This window comes from Triturus cristatus, chromosome 9, assembly GCF_964204655.1.
Source record: "Triturus cristatus chromosome 9, aTriCri1.1, whole genome shotgun sequence".
NCBI lineage: Eukaryota > Metazoa > Chordata > Amphibia > Caudata > Salamandridae > Triturus > Triturus cristatus.
The window spans coordinates 1,286,122,163-1,286,141,804 of record NC_140592.1 but is presented as its reverse complement, the minus strand read 5'-3'; the positions used below and the strand labels follow the sequence as shown (position 1 = coordinate 1,286,141,804).

The 19,642-nt window shown below is 48.8% G+C and overlaps 1 pseudogene across 1 annotated transcript in view; it reads left to right on the top strand.

Moving 5' to 3' along the window:
• LOC146799783 (putative N-acetylated-alpha-linked acidic dipeptidase) overlaps positions 1-19,642 on the top strand; it is a 348,737-nt pseudogene that overhangs the window by 241,522 nt on the left and 87,573 nt on the right. Inside the window, exons 11-14 of the transcript XR_014968969.1 lie at positions 4,078-4,141; positions 6,626-6,693; positions 8,281-8,381; positions 8,557-8,647. The product of XR_014968969.1 is annotated as a putative N-acetylated-alpha-linked acidic dipeptidase (transcript). The remainder of the gene's footprint in view (positions 1-4,077; positions 4,142-6,625; positions 6,694-8,280; positions 8,382-8,556; positions 8,648-19,642) is intronic.

Here is a 19,642-nt window from a genome sequence, read left to right as displayed (position 1 = left end):
GTGGTTGTAGAGCAGTGCCCTCATTCACCCCACAGAGACACACACAGGTGTTTCCAGCGTAGTGTCCTCATTCTCCCCACACACACCACTCTGAGCTGTTTCCAGTGAAATGTGCTCATTCACCCCACAAACACAGACAGCCATAGCTGTTTCTAGTGCAGTGTCCTCATTCACCCCACAAACAGAGACACACTCAGGTGTTTCTAGTGCTGTGTCCTCATTCACCCCACAAACAAAGTCTCACACAGGTGTTTCTAGTGCAGTGTCCTCATTCACCCCACAAACAGAGACACATACACAGGTGTTTCTAGTGCAGTGTCCTCATTCACCCCACAAACAGAGACACATACACAGGTGTTTCTATTGCAGTGTCCTCATTCACCCCACAAACAGAGACACACACAGGTGTTTCTATTGCAGTGTCCTCATTCACCCCACAAACAGAGACACACACAGGTGTTTCTAGTGCTGTGTCCTCATTCACCCCACAAACAGAGACACACACAGGTGTTTCCAGCGTAGTGTCCTCATTCTCCCCACACACACCACTCTGAGCTGTTTCCAGTGAAATGTGCTCATTCACCCCACAAACACAGACAGCCATAGCTGTTTCTAGTGCAGTGTCCTAATTCACCCCACAAACAGAGACACACTCAGGTGTTTCTAGTGCAGTGCCCTCATTCACCCCACAAACAGAGACACACTCAGGTGTTTCTAGTGCAGTGTCCTCATTCACCCCACAAACAGAGACACACACAGGTGTTTCTAGTGCTGTGTCCTCATTCACCCCACAAACAGAGACACACACAGGTGTTTCTAGTGCAGTGTCCTCATTCACCCCACAAACAGAGACACACACAGGTGTTTCTAGTGCAGTGTCCTCATTCATCCCACAAACAGAGACACACACAGGTGTTTCCAGCGTAGTGTCCTCATTCTCCCCACACACACCACTCTGAGCTGTTTCCAGTGAAATGTGCTCATTCACCCCACAAACACAGACAGCCATAGCTGTTTCTAGTGCAGTGTCCTAATTCACCCCACAAACAGAGACACACTCAGGTGTTTCTAGTGCTGTGTCCTCATTCACCCCACAAACAAAGTCTCACACAGGTGTTTCTAGTGCAGTGTCCTCATTCACCCCACAAACAGAGACACACACAGGTGTTTCTAGTGCAGTGTCCTCATTCACCCCACAAACAGAGACACACACAGGTGTTTCTAGTGCAGTGTCCTCATTCATCCCACAAACAGAGACACACACACAGGTGTTTCTAGTGCAGTGTCCTCATTCACCCCACAAACAGAGACACACTCAGGTGTTTCTAGTGCAGTGTCCTCATTCACCCCACAAACAAAGACACACACAGGTGTTTCTAGTGCAGTGTCCTCATTCACCCCACAAACAGAGACACATACACAGGTGTTTCTAGTGCAGTGTCCTCATTCACCCCACAAACAGAGACACACACAGGTGTTTCTAGTGCAGTGTCCTCATTCACCCCACAAACAAAGTCTCACACAGGTGTTTCTAGTGCAGTGTCCTCATTCACCCCACAAACAGAGACACACACAGGTGTTTCTAGTGCAGTGTCCTCATTCACCCCACAAACAGAGACACACACAGGTGTTTCTATTGCAGTGTCCTCATTCACCCCACAAACAGAGACACACACAGGTGTTTCTAGTGCAGTGTCCTCATTCACCCCACAAACAAAGTCACACACAGGTGTTTCTAGTGCAGTGTCCTCATTCACCCCACAAACACAGACACACACAGGTGTTTGTAGAGCAGTGCCCTCATTCACCCCACAAACAGAGACACACTCAGGTGTTTCTAGTGCAGTGTCCTCATTCACCCCACAAACAGAGACACACTCAGGTGTTTCTAGTGCTGTGTCCTCATTCACCCCACAAACAGAGACACACTCAGGTGTTTCTAGTGCAGTGTCCTCATTCACCCCACACACAGAGACACACACAGGTGTTTCGAGTGCAGTGTCCTCATTCACCCCACAAACAGAGACACACACAGGTGTTTCTATTGCAGTGTCCTCATTCACCCCAAAGAGACACACACAGGTGTTTCTAGTGCAGTGTCCTCATTCACCCCACAAACAGAGACACACACAGGTGTTTCTAGTGCAGTGTCCTCATTCACCCCACAGAGACACCCACAGGTGTTTCTAGTGCAGTGTCCTCATTCACCCCACAAACAGAGACACACACACAGGTGTTTCTAGTGCTGTGTCCTCATTCACCCCACAAACAGAGACACACACAGGTGTTTCTAGTGCAGTGTCCTCATTCACCCCAGAGAGACACACACAGGTGTTTGTAGAGCAGTGTCCTCATTCACCCCACAGAGACACACACAGGTGTTTCTAGTGCTGTGCCCTCATTCACCCTGCAAACACAGACACACACAGGTGTTTGTAGAGCAGTGCCCTCATTCACCCCACAAACAGAGACACACTCAGGTGTTTCTAGTGCAGTGTCCTCATTCACCCTACAAACAGAGACACACACACAGGTGTTTCTATTGCAGTGTCCTCATTCACCCCAGAGAGACACACACAGGTGTTTGTAGAGCAGTGTCCTCATTCACCCCACAAACAAAGACACACACAGGTGTTTCTAGTGCAGTGTCCTCATTCACCCCACAAACAGAGACACACACAGGTGTTTCTAGTGCAGTGTCCTCATTCACCCCACAAACAAAGTCTCACACAGGTGTTTCTAGTGCAGTGTCCTCATTCACCCCACAAACAGAGACACATACACAGGTGTTTCTAGTGCAGTGTCCTCATTCACCCCACAAACAGAGACACACACAGGTGTTTCTAGTGCAGTGTCCTCATTCACCCCACAAACAAAGTCTCACACAGGTGTTTCTAGTGCAGTGTCCTCATTCACCTCACAAACAGAGACACACACAGGTGTTTCTAGTGCAGTGTCCTCATTCACCCCACAAACAGAGACACACACAGGTGTTTCTAGTGCAGTGTCCTCATTCACCCCACAAACAGAGACACACATAGGTGTTTCTAGTGCAGTGTCCTCATTCACCCCACAAACAGAGACACACACACAGGTGTTTCTAGTGCAGTGTCCTCATTCACCCCACAAACAGAGACACACGCAGGTGTTTCTAGTGCAGTGTCCTCATTCACCCCACAAACAGAGACACACACAGGTGTTTCTAGTGCAGTGTCCTCATTCACCCCACAAACAGAGACACACACAGGTGTTTCTAGTGCAGTGTCCTCATTCACCCCACAAACAGACACGCACAGGTGTTTCTAGTGCAGTGTCCTCATTCACCCCACAAACAGAGACACACACAGGTGTTTCTAGTGCAGTGTCCTCATTCACCCCACAAACAGAGACACACACAGGTGTTTCTAGTGCAGTGTCCTCATTCACCCCACAAACAGAGACACACACAGGTGTTTCTAGTGCAGTGTCCTCATTCACCCCACACACAGAGACACACACAGGTGTTTCTAGTGCAGTGTCCTCATTCACCCCACAAACAGAGACACACACAGGTGTTTCTAGTGCAGTGTCCTCATTCACCCCACAAACAGAGACACACACAGGTGTTTCTAGTGCAGTGTCCTCATTCACCCCACAAACAGAGACACACACAGGTGTTTCTAGTGCTGTGTCCTCATTCACCCCACAAACAGACACACACACAGGTGTTTCTAGTGCAGTGTCCTCATTCACCCCACAAACAGAGACACACACAGGTGTTTCTAGTGCAGTGTCCTCATTCATCCCACAAACAGAGACACTACACTAGGCTCAATGCTGCATCCTCATTTACCCAGTGGTCACTGACACTACCTGAGCTGTTGCCATGGTTACGGTGTCACTACGCTCTCACTGCCTTACACTAAACACTGCATCATTGTTGGCCCCATGTTGACCTCAGTCTGACCAGTGATCATGCCCTCTAATTCCCACAGTCTGTGATTTGGCTCCATGAGGGTTGTACGGGAGGGGGTTGGGTTGTGATTGTGGTGTAGTAATAAGGCAGGAGTAGTGTAAAGACATGTTCTCTCTTCCCAGGAGATGTCCAAGGTGCTGGGCTCCAGGGCCGTTGCCTACCTTAACGTTGACCTGGCTCTAGAAGGTGAGTGCCCGCAGAGTGAGAGGTTAGGTTTGAAAACATTAGGAATCTTAATCCATTGACATGACATGATGGTGGCAGCTGCTAGGCATGCTGGGATACCTTGGTTTAGCTCATGTTGTTCCGTATTCTTTACTGTGTCTGGATGTGTGTGGATTGTGGAGTGGTCTTCATGTGAGACCCCGAGCAGCGCACAACGTAGGGTCTCCTGCAGGGGGCTCTGCGACAGTCTGTGATGATTTCATCAGCAATGTTGCAGTGTCCTCCCATCACTGGCAGGACACAGCCCACCCATGGCGGTATCTAATTCACTGGAAATAAAACATACTAATGCAGACTTGTCATTACACCATTTCTGAAGGGGGACCCCAAAGTACACAACTGTCTTCTGAAACAATACCAGTGATTCCCCAACAAACAGGGGGTCTTCTTCCTGCGCTGAGGGGACACTTCTGTACTGTTTCTATATGGGACACCCTGGGTGCAATGATGGAGCGTTCCACTTCTAGTTCATGGATGAGGTGAAGGGCGTTCATTTAAATGGAGCTGGTTTAAGACAATCGAACAGTCCATTCCTAATATGGGGGTGACATGACAGGACAGTTGATTACTATGATCGGAGTGAGTGATGGAGTGGTCCTTGGGTGAGATAATGGAACTGTCCATTTCTATTATGGGGGTTACATTGATCCAGCGGCGTACCAACAACAGATACTCTACTACCATATACTCACCGGGCCCATAAACAACACACACACTCGAGTACACCGCTGGAGTCAAAGTTTATATGTGTGATCACAATATCAGGATTAGTTATTCTTAACTAACCTTTCACTGATCAAAAAGTTATTTCCTCTGGTCGATGGACCATTAGTTGAACTAATTGATAGTGATAATGAACATAACTCTAACTTTTCTATACTTTGAATTAAATAACCACAGACTCAGGAAAGTTTTAAGTCTTTATCTAAATTAAATTCATGTGAACCACTTCAAAAACACCGTACAGACACCATCACTCGTAGGAGAGAAAATGTAATTAATTAATCATCAAACACATACTTCGAACTCTTGCAATGCCTTATGCTCAGAAAAGGAGAGAACAGAGAGAAAATAACATCTACAAATACACAAAATTATATTTACCAAGAATGTTGTGAAGAACAACCCCCTGGCCAAAGGGCTGCTAAGGGTCCCCCGGGATAGTTCAGGGGACAAAAACTTCAGGACAGGATAGTTGACCTTTCTAGAATACCGACGACTGCGCCGCAACCCTCTCTGACACGCTCTTCCTCCTCGAGATTCTTCTGCGATCTTCTGATCTAAGCCAATTAAATTAGGATAGAAAGTTCTGCTTCAGGCTCTGCATTCGGGTCTTCATCCGCATCTCACAGCATCTCTCCCAGCATCAGCATCACCCGCTACACCGACAGCATCCCGGGCTCTGCAGCATTCAGCGAATCTTCATCTGAATAACTAACTAAAGCTATCTCAATAATACCTTTCGTTCTTCATGTACCACCCACTAAAGTTTCAATATCATAAAACTAAGAAATCTAATTGGTCAGGGAAGGGGGGAGGATCATCTCACCATGCTTCCATGTCACTTTATTCAGTTAGACCATTGGTCATAAACCCATCCCCTTAATTGTTATTCATAACTTTTATTTCCCGCCCGCATTCACATTTCATCTGCAACGTTTGTTAAAATCTAGCATGTGGATCCATGCAGTTGGACTTTTCGCCGCCAGTACTCAGGCCTTTGACTTTTATCCGAACTCTGTGTCATCCTTCCGGGTTCTCTTTCAGTCGTCAAGCGCAGTCCTCACATGGCTCAGCTCACTTCAGACATACACGAGAGGCCCAAATGCGCACTAGTGATAAAGTCAGAAAATAAACATTTTACTTTCATAAATAAATGGTTTCACTGTACACCACCCATCTCTACTCTAACCCCTTTACTTATTACTACTTTCCCGCATTAGCATTAGTAAAATAGCTCGTTTTTGCTTCGGCTAAGCAGGTGCCCTGCACATGAGTCTTTAAGACTCCATTTTAGTGCCTTCTGCTCATGCCCATGAATTTCTCTCAAAGCATTATTTCGTCACATTGCGTAGATGCCGTTGACGCATGCGCAGTAAAGATTTCCCTGTTAAAAGCTGTTTAGTCCTTCGTTCGTGTTATTTGTGTTAGCAAACCCGTAGGCTAGCTTCACAAACCCGCATGTTCATGTGGTGTGCATTAGTTTTACACAAAACTTAATTAATAACATGTTAGTGAGTTAAACGAGCAGATTGCTTACGAGCAAGTCTCTTTTCTACGAATCTTGCTCCATCAACATGACAGAACAGTTGATTTCTATGATAGGAGTGAGTGATGGAGTGGTCCTTGGGTGAGATAATGGAACAGTCCATTATTTGTGTGCTTAAAAGAGGGGTGGATGCCCTTTGCTCACTGTCTCTGATTGTAAATTTGTCTTCATCTCAGGGAATGCCACCTTCAGGGCGAAGGCGACCCCTCTTCTTAACTCACTTCTCTATGAGGCGGCAAAGAAGGTGAGTCTGACGATGGAGGCCTGAAGTTCCCAGCTTCACTTTGGAGATATGTTTTTATTTGTGAAATTGTAACACAACACATGTCCCATTCAGTGCCAGGATGTCCGCAAAATGGGTAATAGCCCAAGATTTCAGACAAGGGCTCTAAGGCTTATCTGAAGAAAGAGCAGGTCTTGGAGGACTGTCTCTTGGTCCAGAAGTGGAAGTCTGCAAAGAGGGAATGTGGGTGGGCTCTTATTGAGAGACTGCGGGGTCTCTAAGAGTCGAAGGCACGTAGGACCATTTACACGCTGGTTGTGGCCTTTGAGGCATGCGCTTGCGTAGGGTGTTCGAGGCATGCATGACTGGTGTCTTCATGGAGGGAATGGAAACAACCTTGGCATGGGGGACATTGATCTTTGTATGAATGGGCACTGCTCTTTGGGTGAAGGGAGGCTGATTTTGGGGTGAACATGGTCTGGTCTTGGGGTGAAAAGGGCAGTGGGTTAATAGAGCATGTTTGGGACATGCACTGGCCTTGCTTTTAATGGGTTGATTTGGCAAAGGTTTCGGAGAGAAGTAAGGCTTCTGCTGCGGTGAAGGGGCATTGATCTTGGGGTCTGGTATTAAAGGAAACCCCGCCTGGTGTTCGTTTGAGGTGTTGGGTTGGACGCCCCAGTGTATGGAGGCCCTGCTTGTGATGTTGGTGCTTGTACCAAGGCCTTTGCTTCGGCTCTGGGGTGAAGGGTCATTGGTCTTGAAATGTGGTGATCGGGGGGTGTGCTTTTGGTGCAGCAATGGTGTGAATGATTTTCACGCCAGGGGAGGGGCTTTATGACAGTTTACTGTCTGACCAAGGATGGAGCGCTGTGGTTGGACCAATTTGTTGTCAACAGGAGTGAAGGGGCGTCAGTCCTCAGGTAGGGTGGTAGAGATGTCCATTTGGAGTTACCAGGGGGTGAAGGGGCATTGGTGCTGGGGTCGAGTGTTGGGGTCTTTCCACATGTGTTGCCATTGGCGGGTGCGGAGACCACATCCATTCAGTTCCACTGTATGACATGGAAGCTCAGACTTGGAGTAATGCTCAGGGTGTGAGTCTGAGGTGAAGGGGCATCTGGCCCTGGGTGGAGGTTTGGCCTCTTTAATGCCATTGTGTGGAGAAAGGGTTTGGTCTGGAGAAAAGATAGTGGGTTGTGTGTTCATTGGATGAAGGAGAATACAACAAAGTGAAGAATACTAAAAGGTGATGGATGGAATGCTTGAGTCCACCTTTTCTTGGGCTACCATGCCACCTTTATCATTCGATGAAGGGGCGTTGGTCCCGGGGTAAAGTGCTGGAGCTGTGCCCACATGGTTCCTGCATGGGTGGTTGAAGGGGTATTGTTGGGTTTGTGCCTACATGGTTGCAATATTGGGGTGACGGAGCTTCGGTCCAGGGTCTGAAGTGTAGGGGTTTTGCCCACATGGTTCCTCAATGGTTTCAAGGGGCTTTGGTCCTCGGGTGAGCTGTTGAGGCTGTGCCCAGATAGTTCCCACTTGGGCTCAAGGGGCATCAGTCCTTGGGTGAAGGGCATTGAGTCTCTTACATTCTTCCCTTTTCTTCACGAGGTTGAGAATCCTAACCCATCTGAGGTCGCGGCGGGCAGGAAGAGGGTGTATGACACTTGGCTGGCAAACATCCCTTCGAAGCACGACAAGTCCGTCCCAGGGTATGTGCCTTTCTGGTACCGTTGAGGGGGGAGGGGGCTTGGGTGGTGAAGACCCATACCAGATGCAGAAGTTCAGGAGCAGTTTGGGGAGGTGGAAGTTGAGAGGTTGAGGTCTGTCAAACCTGAGCCCGCCTTAAGATGGAGGCCCCGGCTCATCGCTTCCTTCTTTCTGCAGCATTGACGGCCCCGGCTCTGGCAGTGACCACGCGCCGTTCCTGCTCATCACTGGCATCTCTGTGGCAGATCTGCGGTACACCCATGACAAGGTAAGCCTTACCTCCCCACTGTCCCGCTCCCCTGCATGGAGAGCCTTAGATGTCATGCACAGAGCAGCCGGTGGGGCTCTGGGGCTGTGGGGATATCAGCCCTGCTCTTCACCAACTCTGGTTACAAATCTTTACAGAGCTTTTACTAACTTATTCTGAGGCGGTAGAGACTCGGGAAGGGTTTATTGGGCTCATAGAGGCCCCGCCGAGCCAAGATAGAATATTTACCTCACATGTTAGCATGAGCGGGACCACAGAACACCACAGGGAGGCACCGGGCACCGGGCCCGACACGATCCCTGGGCACCGTTTGAAACATGATGCAGCGGTTGGGGCTCTAGATGTAAACCTGCTCTGCCATGCGGTGCCCTTAGGAGCCCCGGTGCCAAGGGGGCTGAACGTGTGCCTATATGAACAGAACAGGGCAACAAGCAAGTATCGGCCAATCAGCTTAATAGATACCGGGCAAAAAGTTTACACAAAGTGGATCGTAAGTAAAGATACTCACTGGAAAGACAGAAATGTAACCATGATTCGCTGGAGCCAGGTGGGGTTCCCATATCTGCACTAATCTTTGCTGACGACGCTATTCTGCTGTCGCAGCCACCGAGGGGGATCAAAGGTCACTACTCACTAGACAGCTTCAGAAATTACTGCAGACTAAAGGGCCTTGAAATAAACACCTGTAGGAAGAAACACATGGCACTGAGACCGCATAAGGGCTTCGAAGGAGACAAAATACATGGCACTGAGACCGCATAAGGGCTTCGAAGGAGACAAAATACATGGCACTGAGACCGCATAAGGGCTTCAAAGGAGACAACATACATGGCACTGAGACCGCATAAGGGCTTCAAAGCAGACAATATACATGGCACTGAGACCGCATAAGGGCTTCAAAGGAGACAAAATACATGGCACTGAGACCGCATAAGTTCTTCGAAGGAGACAAAATACATGACACTGAGAACGCATAAGGGCCTCAAAGGAGACGAAAAACATGGCACTGAGACCGCATAAGGGCAGAAAGGAGACGAAATACATGGCACTGAGACCGAATAAGGGCTTCAAAGGAGACGAAATACATGACACTGAGAACGCATAAGGGCCTCAAAGGAGACGAAAAACATGGCACTGAGACCGCATAAGGGCAGAAAAGAGACGAAATACATGGCACTTAGACCGCATAAGGGCTTCAAAGGAGACGAAATACATGACACTGAGACCGCATAAGGGCTTCAAAGGAGACAAAATACATGGCACTTAGAACGCATAAGGGCTTCAAAGGAGACGAAATACATGGCACTTAGAACGCATAAGGGCTTCAAAGGAGACGAAATACATGGCACTTAGAACACATAAGGGCTTCAAAGGAAACGAAATACATGGCACTTAGACTGCATAAGGGCTTCAAATGAGACGAAATACATGGCACTTAGACCGCATAAGGGCTTCAAAGAAGACGAAATACATGGCACTGAGACCGCATAAGGGCTTCAAATGAGACGAAATACATGGCACTGAGACCGCATAAGGGCTTCAAAGGAGACGAAATACATGGCACTGAGACCGCATAAGGGCTTCAAGGGAGACGAAATACATGGCACATAGACCGCATAAGGGCTTCAAAGGAGACAAAATACATGGCACTTAGACCGCATAAGGGCTTCAAAGGAGACAAAATACATGGCATTTAGACCGCATAAGGGCTTCAAAGGAGACATACCTGTTGACCAAAACTTATTAAAACATGTGTCAAACTTTAGCTCCTTTGGAATTACAATCGATGCAAAACTTTAATGGAAACCTCACGCCAATAAAGCAAAGGTAGTACCCCTTCAAAACTCCACGCCACTTATAAAAAAGCATCAGGCGACCAATTACAAGGCAGTGTCTCCAGCAGGGGAAGTTTATAGATTCATGGCCCAAACAGCACCCCATTGTGGGGAAGAATTGTGGGGAGGGGAAAATGTAAGTTCTCTTGTAGTAGGAGGGAACAAAACAATCCAGATGTTGTTGCGTCTTCCCAAAAATGCACCCCTGATTTAAATATTCTATGATGTTGGATTTAAGAGACTCGATCATCTAGCTGTCTTGAGACCTTCCTCGGAAGAACTGAGGGCCATATTAGCAAGGACCTGCGATAATCATCGCAAAGCGCGCTCAGCGCTGTATTTTTTATTGCCAGCTATCGCTGGTTTAGTTCGCGGCGATAACACATTATTATCAACGTTTATCTCCAAGGCGATAATAAACCAGTGATAGTCGCGATTCTCCATCAATAACGCGGGAATTCCAGCGATGAATTCCCATCGCTAAGGAAAAGGTCGCTTATAGGCAGGTGAGGATTCAGCCGTAGAATCCACCTCCCATAGAAAATAATGGCTAAATCAGGATTTTAGCAGGTGTTAAAATCCAGCGATAATCGCGGTTAGCGCAAGTTTTTTTATCGCTTCGCAGGCATTGCTAATAGGGAGAAGTTGTGTTAGCGGCTTCTTCCTATTAGTTTTAGTGAGGAACGCCCACTTTGCATGTCATTAGCGATAAATATCGCTGACATGCAAAGCGGTAAAAAAAAGTCCACTTTCGCCATTAGGGTGTCGCTAACAGTTGTTAGCGACAGGTTGCTAATAGGGCGATAAAAATATCACCGCTTTATCGGCAAAAAGTGCAGCTAAAGCGACGATACTGCCCTTGCTAATATGGCCCCCAGTCCCTACAAGCAAGGACTGAAGGAGCCCCTGGAACTCGAGGGTCGGCTCACTTTCCCGTGGTTCCGCCACCTGCAGACCTGGTTTAGCACCTGAGTAGTTTCTGGAATATCCCGAGCTTACTGACGTCATGCTCCAAGAACTGGGAATATTTACTAAACAGTGAGAATCTCCACCCAGGAGCGGCATGACTCTCCGCCCAATTCATAGCATTTAAACTACAGCCACATTTCGAGCCCACTTTGCAAAGACCCTTCAGATTGGCTCGAGCATGGCCGCATAGTGTCCTGGCCCAATATCAGGGGGGAAGCCGACCGCACTCTATGCACTTTAAATGCCAAAGAAATGGCTGCTGATGCTCTGTCCCTCTGCCCGGCGCGCGCCCCTCTGAGAACGAAATAGATTAAACCAATATTTCGAAGTGTGGGGATCTGGAAATATGGAGAGGTTCTGAGAATATTAAAACAAGCATTGGCATAGCCAATAGGTCTCGCCTTTGGGACCTTATAAGTGTTTAGCCATGCAACACGTGATGTTGTTGCACCAAGGATATTGTGCTGCATAACGAAACACTTATAAAGTCCCAAAGGCGAGAACTATTGGCTATGCCAATGCTTGTTTATATAGAGACCTCTGCTGTTGCTGCAGACATTGTTACCTGCAGGTAACAAGTTCAAATCTTTGTCATATAGTTCAGTGATTCGTGGTCCTGCATCGAGGATGTGCATGCAAACAACCAGGCAAACGTTAGGAAACTCGGCGTTTTTAATATAAATGGCTGGACATTCTTACAACGCATATTTTCTGCATACAAAGTTTAGAAAGGTAAAAAAACATAGCCCCGCCTCTTGCCCCGCCTCCAGTCCACTGCCTATTTTTGGTGAATACCAGCACTTATGTTTTTCCATTGAAAGCACTGATGTATGTAATTATGTAAATGGTCTTAAAAAACTTGTGAAAAACTCGGGCATGCCGGAGATAAGACTCCAGACACTGCCCAGCCGAGCCCCCAACACCTCGAGCTGCAGCAGTCCCGGTTGAGACACACAACGGGGGGGGCTGGGCGTTGCGCGCCTGCATGGAATCATCTGGTATCCTTACTCTAGAAATCTTTTAGAACCTGCATTACACAGGCAAAGTACTGCATAGCCAGCCAGGCCTAAGTAAGGAACAGTCCAGAAAGATCTTTCAGTTTTTCAGTTTTTTTCAATTTTATATAGCGCAAAATCGTCCCGAAGCGCTTTACTTGAGCACAGTTTATTTGCTGTTGTATCTTTAACCCCTTCCCCGCTCATGACGGAACCGTTCCGTCATGAGCCACGGTTGCCGTGTGCTCATGACGGAACGGTTCCGTCATGACACGACCGTTGGCGGCCGCTCCGCCTACGCGGCGCTGTTTCCCCGCCTGTGCGGGGGGACAACGCAAATGGGCGGACTCATGACGGAACCGTTCCGTCATGAGCACAGCTCAACCGTGGCTCATGACGGAGCGGCTCCGTCATGAGCACAGGCCCACCGCGCTGCCCCCCTGCCCCCCCCAACGCTGCAGCGGAATGTCCTCAGCAGCGAAGGGGTTAAGACACGGGGAGATTGAGTGAGTTATCCAGAACCACAGGATGTCGAGCCTATGCCGAGGCTCGAACTTGGCATTTCACATTCCATATCCAAAAAAATGCAGCTCTGTTCATTAAGCCACACCCCTCCCCTTTAATGCGTAATATTACCCTGGCAGAGAGTTACCGCTCTGGAAACTGGCCCTCAAAGAGAGACTGCTATCAATCATGTTGTTTCACTTCTTCGAGCGTCTGTTTGTAGACCCCGAAGTTACATTCTACAGTGAAACTTGTCTTTAAGCGGTGGCGGCGGGTCTGGGTGAGGAATGTGGGAGTGGAAGAGGAGAGTAGCTGTTAGTGACAAGCGGTGGCAGTCCTAAAATGGCGATGCCTACCTGAGCAGCGGCCTGAAGTGCATACTGTCCGTCCGAGGAGACCTAATGCATCTTTGGTGAAAAGCAAAGCGCTCCAAGGAACGGCGCGGTCAGGGGATGGTGGTCCGATACAGCTAAACAACAAACACAGCGGGCTGGGGCTCAGAGGTTCGCATAAACAAGTGCGCGCGCCTGGCGCTGAAAGTAGGCAGCAGGGGGAGGGGAGAGGAGGGGGCCTGCGCCTGTTTCCCTTGCGAGAGCGAGCAGGAACCATATGTTTGTAATTAACACATGGTTTGAAAGCTCGCTCCCGCAAGGGAATCGCCAGACGTGCACTCGTTGCCATTGGAAGCAATGCAACGCGTGCACGTTTTTGCCTGCAAAGCTGTGCCGATGGCTAAAGGTCTTTTTCCTAGGCAGCGCATGCGCGCTGCGTAGGCGAGACGTAATCAGATACATCACAGAGGATTGTTTTTGGTGTTAGTAGAGATCTGTTTGCTGTGAGTCATTTACGTGGAAAGGATGGTTAGAAGTTTTAAAATGCAGGAATGGACAAAGATTTTTAAACATTTTAGTAGCTTTTAGCCATCTTATAAGGCAGTGATGTAAAAACATCACAAGTGTATATGTATCATTATATCATATCTGCTGTATGTTATGTTATTGTGGCACTTTTCTCGATTAATTGTGCTGTATTGTGCTTTTTATGGTTATTTTAACCGAAATAAAGCTATTTGTTGATGATGACTCGGAAATTAAGTATATCATGAAGCTTGATGTGTTCACTACCAGTCCTGCATGGAAGCCCGCACTCCATCAAAGGGCCTCTTCACCTGGCACCACAAGGTACCAGAACCGTAAGTGCAGGTTGAATTGGACATCAGAAGTACGTGTACAAGAGTGCGAGCCCAAATACAACATAATGACTTAAAGAGAAGCAAGCTTCTAATGATGAGCAGAATACATAGTTGAGCCCATGTAATAACAAGGGCGGTGACGACCCGGCTATTCTCCGCCTAACCTTCTGTTCCTCAGCAGGTCTCCACCAGCCTTTGCCTCCCAACAGCGCACAATCTTCCCCACTTTCATTACAAGCTGAGAAACATCAAACCTTGAATGTCTTTTAACTTCAAAACTTGTTCTTTTAGCAGTATCACAATCTCCCCTTTGAATTTGTTTAGGTTTTGTGTATGAGTTTTTGTCATAATATATCTTAGATTTATCTTTTTTCTTTTACTTATGTTCTCACACGTTGTTACATTTCATACCTGCCTAGGCCGGAAAGGTTTAGCAATACGCCGCCCCGCCTCTTAGCAATCACATGGGGGTGCCGCTTGTTGTTGAGTGTGGCATGTTTAAAACTTTGCTTTCCACGTATTCTTTCACAACTTGACTGTGTCAATAGTATTTGAACCGCTTCTGTTATAGTTCTATTATCTTGTTCCAGCAGTCCATTAGACAGTGGCTAATACAAAGCTACCACATATTGAACTATGCCAGACCCTTAAAAAATGTTTTTATATTTTCAGAAACGATTCGTGTACATTGTCCAACGCTAGAACTTTTGGTAAACCTTCTAACGCAAACACTCTTCTTGAAATGTTGTTGGTGGCCTCAGTAGTTATTTCCTTAATAAAATTAGTAAATCCAAGAACTGTAATATATCTTTCTTGCTCTGATAAACAATTACATTATCCTAAAATTAAATAGCAATTTATGCCATGGATTTTCTGGCATAATGACCTTATTGAGAAGAGTTTCCTAAATTTGCCAATGTTTTCCGGATAATATGCACTTGCAACCAGCAGTGATATATTTTTCTCCCATGAATCAATTCTTGACCAATTAACTTGACTCTAAAGAATTTTCTTGGTAGCTGCGATGCGTAAATCACCTTCGTGGACTGCCCGTACTAATTTGTTCTTCAAGTTTTCAAGCTGCCCAAATAAATAAGCTCTTAAAACAATGTCAAGTGTCTAGATTTTATTCACATATTGCCTGGTGAAAGTTTCTGAAAACTTCTGTCATATCTCTGAAACTTCCCCTGGTATTTAGGATCTTAATGAAGTCTTAGCATTGTTTATCCCTGTGACATTCCTCCATCCATTCTTCGGTGTTGTAACTCGAGAATACTCCTTTACGGCACCACTTACCACCACCAAACGTTCGTCAGCAAACCATTCATTCTCACATTCATGTTTCCAACTATTAAATGGTGATCGAGAAAGACCACCAACAAGAGATTCAATTTTAAAACTAAACTCTTGCAACAAAGAAATCAATCTGATCAAATGAGAGGAGCCTTTGCCAACACCTTCTTCTCCCATTCGATGGACCAACAGCTTGCGATCGGTGTATAATTTAAATCTTCTGTCCCCACGATATGTCTTCAAATGGTTGACAGCCGACACCCAGGCCCACACCTCTCTTGCAGTTGTATCATCCTTAGCTTCTTTCCCCTTTACTGTTCTTGAAATAAATGTTACTGTTGTTTCTTCGGCATTCACTGTCTGACATAAGAGCGCTCTTTGTCCTACGGCTCTCCTGTCTAAAATGACTTCCCATAAAACTCCTTGAATATATGGTTTCAGAGCATTGGGATTCCCTGACCAGTGTTTGACGCCTTGGAATGCTCTGTTTTGCTCTGATTCCCAAATTAACTTTTGATTCTTCCTTAGACGGTCTTTCAACGGTTCAGATATTGACAAACAAGACAAACCTAACATTTGTTCAGCTCAAGAAAGGAGAGGATAACAAGAAGACATCCCTTTGGGTCGACTGCTTTTTTTTAAAATCGTGCTGACCCAAATATCCACTTTCCTTAACTCTGATCTTACATTTGCTTCTCCGAACAGTCACGACACACTCTTTTAAAATGCCTGTCCTAAGATATCATCATATTGTTCAATAGTTGAGGTAAAAATCAAAATGTTGTCCTGCTACATCAGTACACCAGATACTTTCTTAAAAGTGTGTCCATTATCTTCTGGCAGGCACTGGTGGCAGAGGGTAGTTCCATAAAGCCTTATAGCCCATTTCTGAGGGATATAAAGGTTGCTAAAGGCCCTCAACCCACATTATAAGACCGAGCCGCAGGTGAGGACCCAATAGCGAGGGAGAGGGCTTTTAACAACTGGTATAGCCAGAGGCAGAAGGGTTATAAGGCTATTAGAACATTTCACCCACTAGGAGTAGAATGACCTAACACAAAAAGAACCCCCTTTGGGTCAATCCACACTCAACATAGCTCACTTACACATGGAACCTAAAATCACCAGTATGATGACAGTGGACAAAGAGACAGTGCAATCAAAAATGCTTCTAATGTACAAGATACCAATTTATTAAATAGCACATATGCAAGTATCTATAAATAACAATATACCAATATTTACAATTTAAAAAATATACAGTCCCTATCTGAACTACATATAACATAAAAAGAGCGACCCTTGACTTCCTGGTAGGTCGCCCCCTCCCCCCTGCTGCAGCACCGCCTGCACCCCCGCTGAAGTGTCCTGATCGCCGCCGAAGCTCGAGGCCCTCCACCACCCTCAGGCCTCCACCTGCGCCTCATCCCTGGTGGCCAGTGGTGGCCTTGGTTTGTATCTGCTCTACAGTTCCTTTCTGCCTATCTGCTCCTCTCCTGTGCCCCCCCCCCCTCGTCTGATTCTGTGCCTCGTTTTCTTTTACTGCTGCCCTTTGATTCTGTGCCCCGTTTCTCATTACTGCTGCTCCCTTGATTCTGTGCCCCGTTTTTATTGTACTGCTGCCCCCTTTGATTCTGTGCCCCATTTTTCTTGCACTGCTGCCCCCTTGATTCTGTGCCCCGTTTTTCTTGCACTGCTGCCCCCTTGATTCTGTGCCTTGTTCTCTTGTACTGCTGCCCCCTTGACTCTGTGCCTCAGTTTCATTTACTGCTGCCCTTTGATTCTGTGCCGCGTTTCTCTTCACTGGTGCCCCCTGGATTCCGTGCCCCTCTCGCTGCCCTCTCGACCCCTACCCCTGCCTTTCTCCTCCCCGCGATTGCCCCGCTACACTCCCCGGCCCCTGTACCCGCCGCTGCCTCCCCTGCGGCCCCGCCCCTTCCGCGCCCATTCGCTCCACCCGTCCCTCGCCTCCAGCCTCCCAGCTGCTCCTCCCTCCCCACCTCCCCATATATAGCGGCCGCTGCGCGGTGAGGAGAGCGACCCTTGACCTTCCTGGTAGGTCGCTCACCCCCCCGCTGCAGCGCCACCTACCCCCCGTTGAAGTGTCCTGATCGCCGCCGAAGCTCGAGGCCCTCCACCACCCGCAGGCCTCCACCTGCGCCTCATCCCTGGTGGCCAGTGGTGGCCTTGGTTTGTATCCGCTCTACAGTTCCTTTCTGCCTATCCGCTTCTCTCCTGTGCCCCCCGCCCCCTCATCTGATTCTGTGCCTCGTTTTCTTTTACTGCTGCCCTTTGATTCTGTGCCCCGTTTCTCTTTTCTGCTGCCCCCTTGATTCTGTGCCCCGTTTTTATTGTACTGCTGCCCCCTTGATTCTGTGCCTCGTTCTCTTGTACTGCTGCCCCCTTGACTCTGTGCCTCAGTTTCTTTTACTGCTGCCCTTTGATTCTGTGCCCCGTTTCTCTTCACTGCTGCCCCCTTAATTCTGTGCCCCTCTCACTGCCCTCTCGACCCCTACCCCTGCCTTTCTCCTCCCCGCGATCGCCCCACTCCGCTCCCCGGCGCCCGTACCTGCTGCTGCCTCCCCTGCGGCCCTGCCCCCTCCGTGCCCATTCGCTACACCCGTCCCTTGCCTCCCGCCTCCCAGCTGCTCCTCGCTCCCAACCTTCCCATATATGGCGGCCGCTGCACGGCCTCGCGCCGGGGGGTGCGCCTAAGGCAAGCCCGTCTGCGCCCGGACCGCGCCCAGCGCCAGCAGCCACGAGGAACGCCGCCTCCGCTACGACGCCAACACCCTTGTCGCTCTCAACCCAGGAAGGACCCACACCTGCTGCAAGGCCGCCCCGAAGCGCACCCACGGTCCCTTCACCTGCCAGAACTGCAGCTTCTCCTGCCGCGAAAGCGCCAAGACGCCTGCCACGACGGAACCCAACCAGCTTAGATGCATCCTGATCAACACCCGCTCCGCACACAAACACGCCGTCGAACTCTGGGACCTACTCGACACCGCATCACTGGACGTCGCCTTCCTGACCGTGACCTGGATGAACGAAGCCTCCTCGCCAGACATCGCCATAGCCATTCCAGACGGGTACAAGATCACCCGCAGAGACCGCACCAACAGGGCTGGAGGAGGAATCGCCATCGTCCACAAAAACACCATCAGGGTCTCAACAAACACCAACGACACCCTCAGCACCGCCGAACACATGCACTTCCAGATCCACACAGACCCCAAGACCACCCTAAGAGGCACCCTCGTCTACAGACCGCCAGGAGCCCGGCCTCAATTCTGCGACTCCATCGCCGAACTTATCAGCACGCACGCGCTGACCTCCACCGACTACATTCTCCTTGGAGACCTGAACTATCACCTGGAGAACAACAACGACAACAACTCCTCCACCCTGATCGACAACCTCGCCAACCTCGGACTGAAACAGCTCATCACGACGCCGACCCACATCGCCGGCCACACGCTAGATGCCATCTTCTCCTCAAGCCCCCACGTCACCTTCAGCCACGCCTCCAAACTCACCTGGACAGACCACCACTGCATCCACTTCTCCTTCCGAAAACCCCTCACACACCACCGCACACTACAGACCCCCCGCCGCTGCTGGGGCAAAGTCACTGAAGAACATCTACAGACAAGCCTCGCACTCAACCCTCCAACTAACCCCACCAACCCCGATGAGGGTTCACTCACCCTCAAACGCTGGATGAATGACTGCGCCAACACCGTAGCCCCGCTGAAAAAACCCACCAGCAAAGACACCAGCAAAAGAGTCAGCTGGTTCACCCACTCAAAACGCACCTGCCGTAAACTGGAGAACATATGGCACAGCGACAAGATGCCGGACAGCCGCACTGCCCACAAAGACGCCATCCGCAACCACCACCACCTCATTAGGACCGCCAAAAGGACCTCCTTCACAGACCGCCTTGACAACAACGCACACAACAGCAAGGAGCTCTTCACCATCGTGAAGGAGCTCTCCAACCCCAGCTCCAGTGCCAACGTCATCCCACCATCGCAAGCCCTGTGCGACTCCCTCGCCACCTTCTTTCACCAGAAAATCGCCGACAGCTTCAAACCCCGGACGACCCCTGCAGACCTCGCCGCACGGGACCCACCGCACCCCACCGCCCACGACACCCTGACAACCTGGGCCAACGTGAGCATCGAGGACACAATCAAGACCATGG